At 45.6% G+C, this 16074-nt stretch overlaps 1 long non-coding RNA gene across 1 annotated transcript in view; it reads right to left on the bottom strand.

Moving 5' to 3' along the window:
• Positions 1–15914, bottom strand: part of LOC141042963 (uncharacterized) — a 39725-nt gene extending 23811 nt beyond the window's left edge. Inside the window, exon 1 of the long non-coding RNA XR_012205852.1 lies at positions 14773–15914. This is a non-coding gene — a long non-coding RNA (uncharacterized lncRNA). The remainder of the gene's footprint in view (positions 1–14772) is intronic.
• Between the last annotated feature and the right edge of the window lie 160 nt (positions 15915–16074).

The following is a 16074-nucleotide window of genomic DNA, read 5'->3' on the forward strand; positions in this document are numbered from 1 at the left end:
TATGGTGGAGGAAATTCCGGTTCAGGCTTCCACGGTAATCAGGGTGGACATAACAATCAAGGTAATCAGGGTAACCAAGGCGGCTATAATCATCAGGGCAATCAACAGCAGCAGCAACAGTCGGGTTACCAGAGCAACCCGAAGCAGTTGAATAGCGGACAGTATCATGTCTTCACCACTAGCTTGGACAAGCGTGATCAGAAGCTTCATAAAAGGGCGGTGAATGCCGTTGAACCGGCGGTGCCCCGTTATTTGCGCTGGTCCGAGCAGCCAATTGTGTGGAGTAGAGAAGATCATCCGCCCCGGGTTGACAATCCGGGTCATCTGGCTCTGGTGGTGGCACCTCAGGTGGGAGGTTATAAGTTCACTATGGTACTTATGGATGGAGGGAGTAGTATCAATATCCTTTATTATGAAACTTTCTGTCGCATGGGGTTAACAGACAAAAATCTTAAACCGTCCAATACGGTCTTCCATGGTGTGGTGCCTGGTAAGTCGGCATATCCTGTTGGTAAGATAGCTCTGGAGGTGGCTTTTGGAGATGAGCATGATTCAAGATCAGAGACCTTGACCTTTGAAGTAGTGAAAATCAGAAGCCCGTATCATGCCCTATTTGGACGGCCAGCTTATGCTAAGTTTATGGCACGGCCTTGTTATGCTATCTGCAGCTCAAGATGCCGGGTCACAAGGGAACTATAACCGTGCACGGGAGCCGCAAGATTGCTCTGGAGTGTGAAGAAGGTGATGCGGCTTATGCTGAGTCTGTTTGTGCAACAGAAGAGTTGAAGTTTTACAAGGACAATGTTGACCCGGCAGATATGACTTCGTTGAAGAAACCAACTACAGAGCATGATCCGTCCCTGAAGTTTAAATCGGCTGATGAAACTAAGCTTGTTGACTCCGTGCCTGGCGATTCATCCAAGCAGTTCAGCATCAGTGCTAACTTGGATCCGAAATAGGAAAGCGCGCTCATCGAGTTCATCCGTGAGAATCGGGACATCTTTGCATGGAAGCCTTCTGACATGCCAGGTGTATCGAGAGAACTCGCTGAGCACACTCTCAATGTTGATCCCAAGTATAAACCGGTCAAGCAGTTTCTCCGCCGGTTCAATGAAGAAAGACGCAAAGCTATTGGAGAAGAAGTAGACAGGCTCTTGGCGGCTGGATTTATTGTTGAAGTATTCCATCCTGAGTGGTTGGCTAATCCGGTGCTGGTCCTCAAGAAGAATGACACTTGGCATATGTGTGTGGACTACACAGATCTCAACAAAGCTTGTCCAACAGATCTTTTTGCCCTTCCTCGTATTGAGCAAATTATTGATGCTACGGCGGGTTGTGAGTGTTTAAGTTTTTTGGATGCATATTCTGGTTATCATCAGATCAAAATGGCAGTTAAGGACCAGGAGAAGACAGCCTTCATAACTCCCTTTGGAGCCTTCTGCTATGTGTCCATGCCCTTTGGGCTCAAGAGTGCCCAGGCGACTTATCAAAGGTGTGTACAGATTTGTCTGCACAAACAGATCGGCCGCAATGTTCACGCCTATGTGGATGATATTGTGGTAAAATCAAGGAAGAAGGAGACATTGATTAATGACTTGAAGGAAACCTTTGATAACCTGCGGGTTTATAAAATGATGCTTAATCCGGCCAAGTGTGTCTTTGGTGTACCTGCAGGCAAGCTCTTGGGTTTTTTGGTGTCTAACAGGGGCATTGAAGCTAATCTGAAAAAATCAAAGCCATCACGTCCTTGGCTAAACCGAAGTGTATCAACAATGTTCAACGCCTGGCAGGCCGGATTGCCGCATTGAGCCGGTTTGTCAGTCGCCTTGGCGAGAAGGCCATCCCTTTATATCAGATGTTGAAAAAAATGGATAACTTCGTCTGGAGTGACGCTGCTAATGAAGCATTTGAGGACTTAAAGCGGCAGCTGGCTAACCCGCCGATTCTCGCTACTCCAGTGGACAAAGAACCATTGTTGCTACATGTGGCAGCTAATGCTCGGGCTGTTAGTGTGGCTATTGTGGTGGAGCGCAAGGAGGCAGGAAAGGAATATCCGGTTCAGCGGCCGGTTTACTATATCAGTGAGGTACTTATTGAGTCTAAGCAGAGGTACCCGCACAAAAATTGGTATATGGGGTTTTCATGGCAAGCCGAAAGCTTAAGCAGTATTTCCAAGGTCACCCCATCACGGTGGTCAGCTCTGCTCCTTTGGGGGATATAATCCAGAACAGGGAAGCAACTGGTCGGATTGCTAAGTGGGCTATCGAGCTCGGGCCTCAGGGGTTGAAATACATACCCCGAACGGCGATCAAATCTCAGGCACTTGTGGATTTCATCAATGATTGGACAGAATTACAAGCGCCAGAGGAGAAGCCGGATCACACTTATTGGACTATTCATTTTGATGGGTCCAGGCAATTGGAGGGCTCGGGGGCTGGAGTCGTATTAACTTCCCCACGAGGTGATAAGTTTTGTTATGTTCTCCGTTTAATGTTCCCTTGCACTAACAATGCAGCTGAATATGAGGCTTTACTCCATGGTCTTCGGATGGCTAAGGAGATGAACCTGAGCCGAGTTAAGTGCTTCGGTGACTCGGATCTGGTGGCTCAACAAGTGTCCGGCACTTGGGATTCCAAGGACCCACTAATGGCACCATATCGTCGTGAGGTGGATATTGTTGCAGGTCACTTTAAAGGTTATCAGGTGGATCACGTGGACCGGCAGAAGAATGAAGCGGCGGACGCTTTAAGCCGCCTGGGTTCCCAACGTAAACCGGTTCCACCTAATGTCTTCCTGGATGTTTTGCATAATCCGTCCGTCAAGCTCCCTGGTGAAGAGGATTTGGCTGTTCCTGATCCGGAGGCCCAGTTGGTGGCGGCTCTTCATGTTATCCCGGATTGGACGGTTCCATATCTGGCGTATATAAACCGGGGCGAGTTACCAGAGGATGAATCTTTGGCCAGGCAGATAACCCGGCGGTCCAAGTCCATGACTATTATCAATGGAGAGTTACATCATTGCAGTGTAATAGGGGCGTTTCAACGCTGTGTGTCTCCTGAGGAAGGCCGTGAAATTTTGCAAGAGATCCATGAAGGAGATTGTGCTCACCACGCCGGTTCAAAATCTTTGGTGGCCAAGGCGTTTCGTCACGGTCTCTAGTGGTTGACAGCTCATGCTGATGCCGAGGACTTGGTCAAAAGATGTGATGGCTGTCAGAAATTCTCAAGGCGCGCTCATGTACCGGCTCAAGAATTGAGGATGATTCCAATCACCTGGCCGTTTGCAACTTGGGGGCTGGATATGGTTGGGCCTTTCAAGAGGTCCAAGGACAAGAAGAGCCACCTTTTGGTGGCGGTTGATAAGTTCACAAAGTGGGTGGAGGCAGAGCCAGTTAGTAAGTGTGACGCAGCCACGGCGGTTCAATTCATCAAAAAGATGATCTTCCGATTTGGCTTTCCACACAGCATTATAACAGACAATGGTACCAATCTGTCAAAGGGTGCCATGAAGGAGTTCTGTCAACGTGAGCACATCCGGCTTGACGTGTCATCAGTGGCTCACCCCCAGTCCAATGGTCAAGCGGAGAGGGCCAATCAAGAGATCTTGAGAGGCATCAAACCCCGGCTTATGGTTCCTTTGCAACGGACGCCGGGTTGTTGGGTTGAGGAGCTACCTTCAGTGTTATGGAGCATCAATACCACACCCAACAGATCGACAGGATATACACCGTTCTTCATGGTTTATGGAGCGGAAGCGGTTCTTCCTTGTGACATCCGTCATGACTCACCTCGTGTAGAGGCATACGTTGAAGCTGACAACGAGAAGGCACGGCAGGAAGCTCTTGACCTGTTAGATGAGGAGCGTGACATGGTGGCAGCCCGTTCGGCGATTTATCAGCAAGATCTGCGTCGTTATCATAGCCGTCGGGTTAGAACCAGAACCTTTCAAGAAGGAGATTTGGTGCTTCGACTCATCCAGGATCAGACGGATATGCACAAGCTATCCCCCCCTTGGGAAGGACCTTTTGTGGTCAGCAAGAATCTGCACAACGGGTCATACTACCTAATCATTGTTCGAGACCGCAAAGACTCACGTAAATCGGAGGAGGAGACCAACCGGCCGTGGAATATTGCTCATCTTCGGCCCTACTATACTTGAGCTACAGGCTCTGCTTATGTACATATTATGACATTGTATATATTATGATCAATATAATAAACCGGAACCTCAGCTAAAGCGGGGTATCTATTGTTTTCTTACATCATGTGTGGTTACATGGAGCTTACAAAGCGGCGTCCGGTTTACCCCTTGATTTAGCTTCTCAAAGCTTGATATTAGATCACTTGGGGGCTTGGTCGAACCCGGACCATAGCTACACCTCTTGATCGGCGCAATGCCACAGCATCACTTGGGGGCTTGGTCGAACCCAAACCATAGCTACACCTCTTGATCGCGCAATGCCACAGCATCACTTGGGGGCTTGGTCGAACCCGAACCATAGCTACACCTCTTGATCGGCGTAATGCCACAGCATCACTTGGGGGCTTGGTCGAACCCGAACCATAGCTACACCTCTTGATCAGCGTAATGCCACATCATCACTTGGGGGCTTGGTCGTATCCGAACCATAGCTACACCTCTTGATCGGCGTAATGCCATAGCATCACTTGGGGGCTTGGTCGAACCCGAACCATAGCTACACCTCTTGATCAAATTTGGGGCCTGGTAGCCCGTGAAAAGCCTCGACTACAACGGTTTTTATTTGCCTTTTGCTGAGTTTTCTTTGTTTTCATAAGATTTGTGACATTTTCAAACCAGTGTTTATCAACCCGGTTAGACTGTCAACTACAAGTTGTCAGTACATGATCAAGTTATAATCCGGAGACTATCAGCCCGGTCTGGTTTTGGCTCATAGTCATCAGTATGGAGTAAACCGGTGTTTATCACAACCCGGAACGGTTTTATTGTAAACCGGCATCATATAACAGGAGTTACTTTTACTCCGGATTAGGGTTATTACCCTCATTACAAGGTTGGTCAGCCAACACTATGCCTAAAGGTAACAAGTATCATGTATTTCCATATTTGGTTATCTTTTACAACCTTGGTTATAAACCTTGGTCATATATATATTTGGGTATCATGACCCGCCCGGTTGTAAACCGCCAGGGCGCTTTTAACTTCTTATCTGCAGGAACAGCTTGAATAAATAGCTATGGATTATGAACATCATATCTTAAGCATGGCGGATTAACATGCATCAGTCGCAGATAAATATGCTTGAAGGCATAACAGACCAAGTGTTTTAACTAGCCTATTACAAGGCGTTTCAGTGCCTAAAGGGATAATTGTTTCTCAATAAGCATTGCAGCAAGTGGAAGACTAAACCGGCCCCCGGATTATGATTGCTTATCAGCTTGACCTGACGGCTGCGGATCATCTTGCACCGGTTCATCTTCTTCGTCTCTACCCAGCGGCTGGAAGTCAACAGTTGTCTAGTCGATTCCAGTTAAAGCTTGGAACACAGCTTCGTCGCTTATAAGGGTTGACGGTTCAATATCAGGGGCATAAGTGTGCTTACGGATTGGAGGGATCAGATTTTGCGCTTCTGGAACTGGCGCCGCAACCCGTCTGTTCTTATCATCATAACTTGCCTGATAGTGTGAGAGATCAACTTCTTCAGCCAATTGACAAGCCAGTGGACGTACTTCCCGGTTTATGGCGCGGAGATCCTCCTGGCCAAATTCTGATCCGTCTTCTTTTAAGCTTGGGAAGCCTTTAGCCACGTCCACCGGATCAAGATTAGGCACCCACGCCTTTGCCCGGGTTAGAGCGGTCAGAGCGCCAGCCCTTGCAGTAGACCTCTTTAGCTCTTCTACTCGGGCAGGCAGCATAGATGGCCTGTCTAAGGTATCCTTGATTAACGTCGGGGGCGGCTTATTGTGAGAAGCGGTGCAGATAATTCGTTGAGCGCCGGTATACAGTTGTTCTATCAGCGTGTAGGCAGCCTTCAGCTTCTTCTGAACATCAGAGCCCAGATGACTAATGTGAGTTCCTGCATCATTGCAAACATTTGTAAACCGGCAACGCATGGGAAGATATGTTGAAAGTATTAAGGAAAAGATGCTTACCAAACATAGCAGCGGTCATCGCATGTACTTGCCGCTTTACACCAGTCAGTTCGTCTACCACCGGTTTGAGAGCTGCTTCTGCGTCTTCAGCTCTTTTCCGCAAAGCGGATTTCTCCGTGTTCCAATCCGCCCGCTCCTTGGCAAAGCTCTCCTTTAGCTTTTCCATAGCAGCTAAAGCGCTCGTCAGCTCATCTTTTGCTTTTGAAGTTTCGGCCTGTTGGGACTTGATGTTCTCTTGCAGATCAGCGGTTTGGCTTTCCTTCTTGCTCAGTTCAGCCTATAAAGAGACAGATACACAATGAGTTGACAGTACATATTTGAAGTACCAAGCACATAACAAGTTATCCCCTTGATACTTGGGGGCTAATGCATATTTGCTCCTTATCAGAAATTTCTACAAGTCCCAAGCACAATAAAAGTATTAATCTTGGCACTTGGGGCTAATGTGTGTTTGCTCAAAAACTGTTGGTATGGGAATTCTTCTACAGTCCCGGTTCATCTTTGTAAAGTTAACCCGGCCCTTGGGGGCTATACCGGTGAAAGAGCAGTATGGCAAATTTTAAGGAACCGGTTCATCTTAAAAAGGTAATCCGGTCCCTGGAGGCTAAATATGCAAAGTTAAGTTATCACAAAAGTCCCGGTTTAGATTGGTATCATAAACCGTCACTTGGGGGCTACTAGGAGTTGATAAACTGCAATTGGACAAAAGAGAAAAATAGTAGTTACCTCATATCGCTCCTTCATCAAGTTTACCAAACTAGCTTCATAGTCACGGCTTGTATATAGACGGTTCAAGAAGCTAGAGTGAATGTCTTGAGCATTGAGATTGGCGTAGCTTGATAAATCGGCATTCCATTTGCCTTTGCCGATACCAGAGAGCTCGTCCTTGGCAGTATGCTTTGACAAAGCGACAGGGTTGCCAGGAGTGGTGTGGCCAGTGCCAGTAATCATAACGTCATCATCTTGATCATCAGTAGCCTTCGATGGAGTTGGCGGTTTGTCAGTATCCTTAACCGGACTCGCCGGTTTGTCATCAGTTTGGACAGGGCTGGTTGGCCGGTCTGCATGGCTTGTAATGTCAACTTGCACTTGTTCAGCAAGGAAGTCATGGTCTTGAGGCGGCGGATCATTAAGCATGTCGTCAGCGTCGGTTTCTTCCGGATTTGGAGTTGTCTCCGGTTCAGCAGCTACATTATCATCAGCCGGTTTGGTTAACCGAGCCTTCTTGCTGGGTCTTGGCTTGGCGCTGAGAAAAGATAAGACATAAGGATCAATACAGTATGTAAATATAACACATCAAGAATAAAGACACGTGCATAGCTCACCCAGGAACTATTTTGAGAGGTGGAAGCTGCGTGGCCGATGACTCGCCAGAGGATGAGTGAGAAGTACCCTGATAATTTGAATCGGACGGGTTAAGAGGCTGGCAGAAACAACATGCTTTTGGGCATGAAGTATCAATGGGATAAGAGACCTTTGATCGGCGTTTCCGAACCGGACTGTTCGGTAAACCGGCGGAGGTAACTACCTGGCCACTGTGCCGGGTTGTACGGCGAGCTTTTTGCTGTTGCGTCTTCAAAAGAAAGTTTGGGTCCAAGTAAGCAAGAGGGTGAGAAAAGTTTACTTTCCGGTTTGCTTGACGGATTTTCGATGTTGGCAGAGGATCTGAATCGGAGGAAAGAATAGTTACCTCTACCTCCTCAGCATGACTGCCTTCAGCGTCGTCCTGATAATAATCATTGTCAATGAGATGTACGAAAAATGAACCAAGAGAGTCAAGTTCTACCTCTGGTTCCGGGTTACCCACATCGTCATCAGCTGGTGGATCGGAGGATGCAGTGGTCCTTCTCTTGGCAGGTATTTTAACAACCTTGGTCTTTGGACGAACCGGCTTGACCGGTTTATCTTGCGGCTTCGCCGGTTTGTCTTGGGATGGTTTCTTGTTCCAGAATGGATCATCACCCTTTTAGAAAATAATCACACTTTCAGAGAATATTTGGACAGAAGCAACTTCAGATAAAAAGATTATATGATTCTTACAGCTGGCGGTTTGTTGGAGGTGCAGAAAGGGAGTAGTCTGGTTTGGGCACAGACAGCCTTTGGTTCGTTCAGTATCTTCTTTGCAGCTTCAGTGACTTTTGCATCTGTAAGCTGAATGTCAATGTGCCGCCGAGCATCCTTCAAGCTCCCCATGTACTCACACATCAAACCGGGGCGTCGGCTTAAGGGCAGAATACTCCAGCTTATCCAGCAACGAGCAAGATCAACTCCTGTTAAACCGTTCGCTATGAAGGCTCTAAGCTTTGATAATTGGGGAGCATAGTTGGCCCTTTCTCTTGTTGTCAACCTCTGAGGAAAAGGATGTGTGTTGCTAAGACGTTCAAGGCGGTAACCCGACAAAGGATTTTCATCAGATGGAGATGTATCAATGCAGTAAAACCAAGTCTGGTTCCACTCTTTGGGGTGACTGTGGAGTTTGGGGTGAGGGAAGGTGACTTCCTTCCTTTTCTGAACCGCCATTCTGCCCAGCTCTGTATTGGGTCCGTCTGAGAACTCTGTGCGACGGTTTAAGTGAAAGAAATCCCTAAACAGTTCGACTAAAGGTTCCTCTTGCAGATAAACCTCACAAAAGACTTGGAAGTGGCAGATGTTGGTCATAGAATTGGGACCGATGTCTTGAGGGCGCAGCTGAAAATTGGCCAGTACATCCCGGAATTTTTTTGAACCGGGAGGGCTAAAACCTCGTCTGAGATGATCAGCAAACACGAATACCTCTCCGTCCTGGGGTGTAGGAGGATTTTCCGGGCTAGGGACCCTCCAGTGGATGACATCTTTCTTGGCTAAAGCGCCCGTTTTAACAAGATTGTTTAATTGTTCCTCGGTTACTCGAGAAGGAGCCCAATTGCATTCATACACTTGCTTGGCCATGGCAATGGAAGTCTGAAACATGATTATTGCCGGTTTAAGATTTACAGTGGACAACTATACAACAGTATAAGGATACAAGCATATTGATAAATCGGAATTGGTTATTCGTAAACCGGAGTCTGACAATGGAAACAGTACAATGATGAAAGCATTGGTGGTTCAACAGGGGACTAATGGTATCTACTGGGTCATCATTTTGTATGTGAAGTTAAACCGCCCAATCTGGTATTAAAGATGTATAAGTGAAGGGAAAAGCAGGTTTCACAAGTTGGCATTGTAATTTTGGATCTAACGCATGTCAGAAAATGAAAATATATTCAGACCTAAATATTGGTACCGAAGCAGTTGATGAAGGTTCAGATGGGATTTTCTACTTAAACGAGATGAGTTGAATATCAAACAGGTGCTAAAACTACTACCGCGCGAGATCTATGTGGTTTTTGGATCTAATCCATGGATATAAGTAAGGATAAAGAAGGGCGGCGAAGAACACTGACAAATGACAGAAACCCTAAGTGCAGATCTATGGTAAGAGAAAGGGGAGAGTTACGGAGGCTGTCGAGCAACAGCGGCGCGCGGAGGAGCTCTGGTACGTTCAGGTCGATGCAGCGGCCAAGGTTGGTGCAGCAGTCAAAGGTTGACGGTGGCGGCTGAGGTCGAAGGCTCGGGCGTCACAAGGATGACGATGACGCGAAGAGGCACGAGGGGGGAAATGGAAAGACCCCCTGGCCCTATTTATAAGGGAGATAACCGACAGGCGCGAAAATCGAGGAGCCGAATTTTTGGATATGAGGTGGAGCTGCCGCCTCGATTGTCGGAGGCTCGTTAATGACAGGTGACGTCACGACGGTTTACCATGATCCTAGAAGATGGTGTCACGGCGGTTTACAAGATTGTATGAAGATGTTGAAGAAGAAATTTTCTGAAGTATTGAGGATTGACATGAACCAGTTCAAATCAATCTGGGGCCTAATGTTGGGGATATTACCACTTGGTGTAAACCGGCCAGGAGAGGCCGGGTTAACCCCATAAGTAGTTCATCTATATTTGAAACCCATGAAGACAGACGGTGACGCCTCATGAAGGCCCAGGGCCCAAAGCCGGTTTAAGGCCTGTAGACACAAACCGGCATTGATATATAAACTTGTGTTGTAAGATAGAGGTAGCAGAGACCGAGCCGGACACGATTATGAGCCGGCCTCGGGATTCTGTAAACCGGCGGGCGTCAACCCATATATATAAGGGGACGACCCGACGGCGGTTCAGGGACAACAGACAACAACTCGAGACTCAGGCAAAGCGTATTCGCTCCCTGGTCATTGAAACCCCTTCAATTCCATCACAACTAGACGTAGGATTTTACCTTCATCGTAAGGGGACGAACTAGTATAAAACTCTCTTGCCTCCCTTGTCCGCTTTAACCCCTTTAAGCTAACCCGTAGCGATGGCTCCACGACTAAGTCCTTTCTCTAGGACATCTGCCGTGACAAAACCACGACGCTATGCATATTTTGGATATGTCCAGTAAGCATGTTTCGAATATCATGTTACGATCTATACATACATGCCCTGTTTTGCAATTATAGCCTATTGTAGCTTGTTCTTTCCATGCTCTCAAGTTGCTTGAAAATATAACTGTCAGCCTATTAAAAGGAAGATCAATTTTGCAAAGTGCTTAGTTAATGTTCTGTGCATCCTATGACCATGTTCTTGACATGAGTAGTTGCACAAACATGTCATCTTACTATTTGTTGTATTTGCATGCCATGAAATGCTTAACCAAGGTTGCAAACATGCCTACTTAATTCTGTTTCTGCCATGTCCAGTAATTTCCACCAAGTCTGTAAACCTGTTATCTTTTGCAATCTTGCCATGCTTTTTTAAGCATGTTATAGTGGTATCTAGCAGTACTTCAGTGATCATGTTTTGTAGTTTTTGTCATGTACTTCACAACCATGCCTTTTGTTTTCATGTTGGAGTGTTGTAGCATATTTAAATGTTGCATCTTAAGTGCCATGTTGCTGTTATTGTCAGTTTGCATCGATTATTGTTTTGCTCAACGTTTGAGTTGTGTGCATCCGTTCCTCGTGTTCTTATATCGATTTCAACCGAAATCTTCCAATCTATCCAGTGGCATGCTTGGATTACCAAGATAGTGTCATGTTCATTGTTTCCCCTTCCGTCTCGATTGCACCCCTTCCGGAGCACCCATATGCATTGCACATCATATCTTGCATTCCAAGACATGTCTTGCATCATGTTGCTCGCGCATTGCACCGTGATTGATTCTTGTTCTGATGTTTGTGTTATTGCTTTGGGTAGAGCCGGGAGACGAGTTCGTGCCTAAGGACCCTGTCGAGTACGTTCACGAGGAGCAAGCTTTCGTTCCCACTTAGGACATTTCAGGCAAGATGATTATTACCGCTGATATCACTTCTATCTTTGCCTGTTAGTTGTTCGTTCTATCGCTATGTCGTGCTACCTACCACTTGTTTATATAACCTCCCAAATTGCCATGTCAAGCCTCTAACCCACCTTCCTAGCAAACCGTTGTTTGGCTAGGTTACCACTTTTGCTCAGCCCCTCTTATAGTGTTGCTAGTTGAAGGTGCAGTGCAGGTTGTTCCATGTTGGGACATGGATATGTTGGGATATCACAATATCTCTTATTTAATTAATGAATCTATATACTTGGTAAAGGGTGGAAGGCTTGGCCTTTTGCTCGGTGTTTTGTTCCACTCTTGCCGCCTTAGTTTCAGTCATACCGGTGTTATGTTCCTTGAATTTTGTATTCCTAACACGGTCGGGGTTTATGGGCCCCCCTTGTCTCTTCTCCTAAAGTAAAGCTTTCCCGAGGAGATACAACATTGGTTTTACCATTTGCCTAATAACAACTAAAATTTGCATAGGGATGATGACCCACAAGTATAGGGGATCTATCGTAGTCCTTTCGATAAGTAAGAGTGTCGAACCCAACGAGGAGCAGAAGGAAATGATAAGCGGTTTTCAGCAAGGTGTTCTCTACAAGCACTGAAATTATAGGTAACCGATAGTTTTGTTATAAGATAATTTGTAACGAGCAACAAGTAACAAAAGTAAGTAAAGTGCAGCAAGGTGGCCCAATCCCTTTTGTAGCAAAGGACAAGCCTGGACAAACTCTTATATGGAGAAAAGCGCTCCCGAGGACACATGGGAGTTATCGTCAAGCTAGTTTTCATCACGTTCATATGATTCGCGTTCGGTACTTTGATAATTTGATATGTGGGTGGACCGGTGCTTGGGTGCTGCCCTTACTTGGACAAGCATCCCACTTATGATTAACCTCTATTGCAAGCATCCGCAACTACAACAAAAGTATTAAGGTAAACCGAACCATAGCATGAAACATATGGATCCAAATCAGCCCTTACGAAGCAACGCATAAACAAGGGTTTAAGATTCTGTCACTCTAGCAACCCATCATCTACTTATTACTTCCCAATGCCTTCCTCTAGGCCCAAATAATGGTGAAGTGTCATGTAGTCAACGTTCACATAACACCACTAGAGGATAGACAACATACATCTCATCAAAATATCGAACGAATACCAAATTCACATGACTACTAATAGCAAGACTTCTCCCATGTCCTCAGGAACAAACGTAACTACTCACAAAGCATATTCATGTTCATAATCAGAGGAGTATTAATATGCATATAGGATCTGAACATATGATCTTCCACCAAATAAACCAACTAGCATAACCTACAAGGAGTAATCAACACTACTAGCAACCTATTGGTACCAATCCCAGACTATGAGACAAGAATTGGATACAAGAGATGAACTAGGGTTTGAGAGGAGATGGTGCTGGTGAGCATGTTGATGGAGATTGCCCTCTCCCGATGAGAGGAGCGTTGGTGATGACGATGGCGATGATTTCCCCCTCCCGGAGGGAAGTGTCCCCGGCAGAACAGCTCTGCCGGAGCCCTAGATTGGTTCCGCCAAGGTTCCGCCTCGTGGCGGCGGAGTCTCGTCCCGAAAGCTTGCTTATGATTTTTCTTCGGATGAAAGACTTCATATAGCAGAAGATGGGCACCGGAGGGCCAATAGGGGGCCCACGAGGCAGGGGGCGCGCCCAGGGGGGTAGGGCGCGCTCCCCACCCTCGTGGACAGGTGGAGGCCCCCCTGACGTATTTTTTCCGCTCATTATTTTTTACTATTTCCAAAAATAACTTTCGTGGAGTTTCAGGACTTTTGGAGTTGTGCAGACTAGGTCTCTAATATTTGCTCCTTTTCCAGCCCAGAATTCCAGCTACCGGCATTCTCCCTCCTTATGTAAACCTTGTGAAATAAGAGAGAATAGGCATAAGTATTGTGACATAATGTGTAATAACAACCCATAATGCAATAAATATCGATATAAAAGCATGATGCAAAATGGACGTATCAAGGGAGTAATTAACCCGAGGTCTCTTAATCAACCCCCCGGGCCAGAGCTCAACATGAGTGTTGGTCCACCTACCTAGCAGTCAGCGGTGCCGCCTCGGGGCAACTCGAGGTCTTTTGTCTGTCATCCACTTCGCATAGACGGATGAGTCCGTAGATAGAGACCTCACAGCTCTGGACACGGATCTGACTCGCCCGAGTGATCTCATTGGGATAGTTTTCCTTTCTTCAAAGAGCTTGTGCACCGAGATTCCGAGAATACTCGGGGTGTCCCGCGATGGAGGATTGTCTCCGCGGATCATGAGCTTGTCATGGGCTAAGTTGGGACACCCCTGCAGGGTTTAAACTTTCGAGAGTTGTGCCCGTGGTTATGTGGCAGATGGGAGTTTTTAATCCGGTTGTAGTGAACTTGAAGCTAATCTCATTAAAACACACCAACCGCGTGCATAACCGTGATGGTGTCTTTTCGACGAGGTGTGGGAAGAGAACATGGTGGGGTTATGTTTTAACGTAAGCAATTCAGGATCACTTCTTGATCATTAGTAGATTGCGACCGTTTGCGTAGCTTCTCACCTTGTTCTTGTATTCGTAAGTTAGCCACCATACAAATGCTTAGTGCTTGCTGCAACTTCACCACTTAACCATGGCTTACCCATTTAAGCTTTGATAATCTTGATACCGAGGGTGGTATGATTGCTGAGTCCCCATGGCTCACAGAATACTGCATACACAGTTGCAGGTACCGTTGAGTCTGATGCAGGAGATGCCACTGAGCTCCAGTGGGAGTTTGACGAAGACCATGGTCGTTTCTATGTTACTTATCCGGACGATCAGTAGAGGACCTAGTCGGAGTATCCGGGGATAGTAGCAGGGTGGTGTTTTCTTTTATCTAGTACGTAGTCGGACTTTACTATATGTATGGATGATTGTATGCTATTTTGGGGCAAGTGTTGTCTGGATCTCGTATTCTATCTTTTCACTTGGTTGTATGAATTTGTATGCCACCTTGCTACGTGTCCAAAATGCGATTGTGCCCCAATCATGAGTTCATCACGTGATTGGGGTAGAATCGCACCTTGGGCATTACACATGCCTAAGCTAATAAACAATCTGGAAGTTAAGCAAGCTCTATTAAGGGAGTGAAAAAAGTTGGATGCCGAAACTGGAACTTCAGAACTGAGTAACTTAAAATTTTGTGTAACCAATGGCTGGTATATTAACAAGTCTGTAGGGTATAGTAGTCAAGAAAATCTGAAGTTCCAGTGCCTATGAGCATGGCGATACCACTCAGCATACTCATTGATGTCACACAATCAAAAATCCTGCGAGCATGGTAGGTCAGAATGATTGGCTGTTCAATACCAACCGAGGTGACACCAACATAGATAAAGCATGTGTTTGTATAGAGCATATCGCAGAGAGATCATCAATCTTCAGTTGCTGGGGTAAACCTTTAATAATTTCCTGATAAAAAACTTGCAATCAAACATTGCTCTAAGTGTGTTCAGTACAAAATCTTATCTCCCAATTGACAACAGAGCATATAACTGTATTCCTTCACAAGTTAAGAAAAAGGGTTTCCCCCCGCTTTATATTATAAAGCATACCACCAAGCATCCAAAGTCACAAGGTCAAGTATTCCTCCACAAGTTCAGCAATTGTTAGAAAAATATCTAAGAAAAAGCATGATGAAGATACCAATCTCTGTTGTTTCATGTGGCAAGCAACAAAAAACAGGCGCAACATCTGGAAAATTTGGCAGGCCCTGCAATATTAAAAGATGATCAACATATGTGAACACAAATTCATATACAGAAATGTGCTACTGTGAAAGGTTCGGCTAATTCTTGATGTGCAGGAGTTAGCATTAAAAAATCAAGTCCAAATCATAAGCCATACTAACTTTGTAAAGTGTTCACTTAAGTTGACCAGACCCCCGACCACTTCTTTGATGTTATGAATTTCTATGCCAACATTTTCACCCACTGCCCCTCTCATGACCAAGCAAAAGAGTTCAGGGCATGTTAGTATAATTCACATTTATTGCTAGGAAGTGAAAAAACAAATAGATTGTGTAATTGGAAAATAAATCCTAAAGTTAGTATTGGATAATTCAATATAGGTGTGAAAATGAAAGCTTTCAATACTAAATGAATCCTAAATTTAGTATCTCCAACCTGCAACATCTACAACTATTATAGTTATCAAATATATCTTGGAATTCACCGAATATGAAGCAACAGAAAAGGATAAAAAAGAGAGACCGTCATTGAATTGTTAGGAATTGTGGTGCAGACTCAAACTGAAGTTTCCTAATTGAACTAACAAATCACAACAAATGGCAAGCTGCACTGAACCAATCAAACAAGTATTCTCCTTAACTTTCAGTGCCCAAGAAACAATACATGTATATGGCACTCGCAGGAAATCAAGGCATCCCATCTTGAATGAGGATGAATCCTTGTCGGCCATGAGGATATCACTCAACTCTAAGCTATGGCTGACCCTCCTTGAGTGTCATTCCCACAGAAAGTCCCATGGACCTTTTGCCATTTAAATGAGGCAGATTAATAATGCAAACCTGAA

The sequence above is a fragment of the Aegilops tauschii genome, chromosome 1 (genome assembly GCF_002575655.3).
Source record: "Aegilops tauschii subsp. strangulata cultivar AL8/78 chromosome 1, Aet v6.0, whole genome shotgun sequence".
NCBI classification, from domain to species: Eukaryota; Viridiplantae; Streptophyta; class Magnoliopsida; order Poales; family Poaceae; genus Aegilops; species Aegilops tauschii.